At 42.2% G+C, this 3,885-nt stretch overlaps 1 non-coding gene across 1 annotated transcript; it reads left to right on the top strand.

The window, feature by feature from the left end:
• Positions 1 to 2,201: 2,201 nt before the first annotated feature.
• Positions 2,202 to 2,274, top strand: TRNAF-GAA (transfer RNA phenylalanine (anticodon GAA)). The gene has a single exon. It is a non-coding gene; the product is annotated as a tRNA-Phe (tRNA).
• Positions 2,275 to 3,885: the final 1,611 nt, after the last annotated feature.

Genomic DNA, 3,885 nt, shown 5'->3' with positions numbered 1-3,885 from the left:
ATGACATTGTCATAGGAGAGATAAATTGCTCCCCTGAATTTCTTCCTTCTCTATCATACAAGTTTGCCTAACATTCCCCTCAATTCTTCATGACTGTGTCTTGGGGTTCAAATCCATTATATTATGTCACAACTTGTTCACCATTCCCTAATCCATAGACAGACTTTACTTTCCATTCTTTCCTCCTAGAAGTACTCCTATAAGCTTCCTCTTTCTTTTTAAAGACAGATTTTATTGATATGTTTTTACATCACTACTTTTCCCATTGGCCTTTCCCTTCTTCCTTTCCAGAGAGTCATCTGTTCTAACAAAAAGATTTTTAAAAGAAGAGGAAGAAAAAAAACTTAGCAAAACAAATCCCAACCTGGAAAAAGTCTGATGGTAAATACAGTGCTCTTCACCCATGGACCCACATCTCTGCAAAGGGTGGTGGGGAGAGATGTGTTCTCATATGTTTTCTCTGGGACCCAGTTTGGTCATTATAATTTCACAATGCTCAGTTTCAATTGTTTTGTCATTGTTTCTTCCATTTACATTGTTGTAGTCATTATGACTATTATTTTCCTGGTTCTGCTTATTTCATTCTGCACCACCTTATTCATCATGTTCTTTCTTTTCTTATAGCACAGTAAAATTCTAAAATCAATGGACATTAACTTTGTTTTTGGTTCTTTGCTACCACAAAAAGTGTTGCTACAAATATGTTGGTTTATATGGAGCTTTTCTTTTTGTCAATAACCTCCTCCCTCCCTCCCTTCCTTCTTTGCAGAAGTGGAGAATTCTTGGTAGAGAACATTACATATCAGACTTGATTGACATATTGGTTAGTTTTGCTGAACAGCTTCCTCCCCTTCCTCCTCCTCCCCACCACACACACACTTTCTTTTTTATTCTTCCTTACAAAGTATTGCTCTCTAGGGAAAGGGGAAAGGATATATTGGAAATGATGGTAATGTTAGAATAAAGTATATCAATAAAACTTTTAAAAAGTTCTTCTATAGGGGCAGCTAGATGGTGCAGTGGATAGAGCACCAGCCCTCAAATCTGACCTCAGACACTTGAAACTATATGACCCTGGTCAAGTCACTTCACTCCATTGCCTCCCATAGTTCTTCTATGAACATCTTGGAAAACTGAAAATTTATTTGTTTTCTTTGATGTATATCTAACACTGGTTGCAATGGTGTCGCTTCAATATTGACTTAATTTGCAATCACTACAAACGCAGGGTTTTTTTTCATTTAAACTGCTCATTCTAGCTACATCTACCCGATTCTATAGCTGTGCAGTTGATTTTTTTTTTTACTCTAATGTAGGAGTTTGAATTCGTTGCTATGGAAGTTCGTCTTATTAGATTCAACCCAATGTTCAGGTGGCAGAAATATTCGGAGATCCCAGCACTGTCATTTAGCATCTTTCACAGGACCCCCTCATTGTAAATTTTACAAATATGTCATCTATGGATTCTTTCAGTTCACTGGGGGAAAGAATGTTTACCAAGACAAGGCCAAGGACAATCCACTAAATTATTTCACCACTAAGTGATATTGTTTAAGAAATCCATACTCTTTAAAATTCAGTCCTTGAGCCTGTCCCGAAATCAGTTGTACTTCCGTCCAACCATTTGCTCCACCTTGCTCAAGATATCTGAAAGCTTTGGTCAGAGAGAGGAAGACCTATTTTAAGATTCCATCACCACTACACCACCCAAAGTTGAGAAAATGCTCCCTCCTTTGAGAAAATTTCCTCCCTCCTTTACAGAGGTGTGGGACTAGTTGAGATGTTGGTTGGTTTTGCTGAATCTCTTCTTCCTACTTTTTTTTCTTCTAGTTACAAAGGAAGGCTCGCTGGTCACGGTTAGGATATTCATACGTGAAAACGAAACGAGTGAAAACCAAAACATAGTCATTTCCTTCCCAAAAGACTGGCTGACTGACGCCTACGTTTTTTGATCACAAGCAGTCGCCTGATCAAAAAAGTCATGCATTTCCCTAGATGAGCATATTATTTGGGCCTAACCAATGCGCTGAAATTTTTCTCCTATAAAGGCTGCGTGAGTCAGATTTCGATATTTAGGGTTTCGAGTCTCATATTTCCCACAAGACAGAGAACCCACACTTTCACTTCAAAGTTCTTTAAACCTGGAATAGATTTTTGTAAAGTGCTTGGGGGACAAACGCTTGAAGACGCAGAAGAGGTGGGCCGAAATAGCTCAGTTGGGAGAGCGTTAGACTGAAGATCTAAAGGTCCCTGGTTCGATCCCGGGTTTCGGCAACTGTGGAAGAGCTTTTTTGTTTGTTTTTTCTGTTTGCTATTTTCGTATCGGTTCATCCTCTTACACAAGGTTGCCCTACTCGAAGTATTTCAGGGGAGGCTGGAGAGCTGCTACTCCCTGTGCTCCCAAGGACTGAACGTGCACAAGAGAAGGTCTATGCAGGAAGGTGTGTGGAGTGGGTGCTGGAGCAGGAACACTAGCAAAAACCAAAGTGCCCCCCTCCACCCAGACCCTTGGAAACAGGCACTCTTTGGGTCTTTTCAAGTCCATGTGGTTGCAGTTGAGTCGGAGAGCTCCTGTTTCCGGTGCTTCCCCCTGAAGCCTAACCTTCCCTCTCCTGACCTCCAGTACCCCTGCCAACACCTACTCCTTGCTCCAGGAACCCCCGGAAGCTGCAGGAAGATTGCGGACTGACACCTTCCTCCCTCTCAGCTTTCGGATCAGTCAATCAATCAACATTTATTAAGCGCCTACTGAGTGCCAAGCGCTGTGCTAAGCTCTGGAGATACAAAAAGAGGCAAAAGACAGTCCCTTCCCTCAAGGAACTTACAACCTAGTGGGGGAAACAACATGAAAACAAACAAATACAAGCAAGTTACATACAGGATAAACAGAAATAATTAACACTGGGGAGCCACTGGAATTAAGAGGGGTTGGAGAAAACTTCCCGTAGGGCTTTAATTGGTATTTAAAAGAAAACCTGGAAGGTCAGTAGTATGAGCCGAGGGGAGAGACCGTTTAGGGCATGGTAGACATTAAGGAAAAATGCCTGGAGTGTAGAGAATGCCTTGTTCACGGACCAGCCAGATCAATGTCACTATGTGGAAGTTCGTGTTCAGGAATAAGACTTAAGAAAACTGGAAAGGTAGGACGGAGCTAAGTAACAAAGGTCTTTGAATGCCATAGTATTTCATATTGGAGCCTGAAGGCAATAGGAAGTCACTGGAATTTATAGAGTAAGGGGGTTACTTTATCGGACTTGAGCTTTAACAAAATCAATTTGGAAGATGGATTGGAGTGGGTAGAGATATAAGGCAGGCAGATACATCAGAAGGTTACTGCAATAATCCAGGCATAAGGTGATGAGGGCCTGGACTGAAATGACCATAATGTCAGAGGAGAGAAGGGAGCGGGGGCGGGGGTGGGGTGGGGGAGGTGTTGCAGATGTAAAATCCACAGGTCTTGTCAACAGACTGGACACAGTGGGTGAGAGATAGTGAGGAGTCCAGGATGACTCACAGGTTTCAATCAAGAGGTAATGAGTGCCTGCTAGCTATGTTAGCAGAGAAGGGTTTATATTTGAGATATGTTGTGAAACAAGAAGATTTAGCAACTAATTGAATATATAGGATGAGTGAGAAATTGACGCCCAAGGATGACGCCCAAGTTGCAAACCTGAGTAACTGGAAGGATGGTGGTGCCCTTTGAAGCCTCCAGCAGAGGAAAGCGTGAGATTCTGGAATCGATTCAGATAGTTGTCCTCCCAGTTTCCCTCTGGCTGTGAAGGTAGAGAGCAGCTTTCCTTCTTTCTCCTAGCCTCCAGCCCAGCCCAAGTTTATTACCAGTTCCATGGCGCAGAAATCTTCTGCATCCATCCATGGTTCTTTTGG

Source organism: Phascolarctos cinereus, unplaced genomic scaffold, assembly GCF_003287225.1.
Source record: "Phascolarctos cinereus isolate Bilbo 61053 unplaced genomic scaffold, phaCin_HiC Scaffold_4;HRSCAF=312, whole genome shotgun sequence".
NCBI classification, from domain to species: domain Eukaryota; kingdom Metazoa; phylum Chordata; class Mammalia; order Diprotodontia; family Phascolarctidae; genus Phascolarctos; species Phascolarctos cinereus.
The sequence above is the reverse complement of the archived record's forward strand: the minus strand, read 5'-3'. Positions and strand labels throughout refer to the sequence as shown.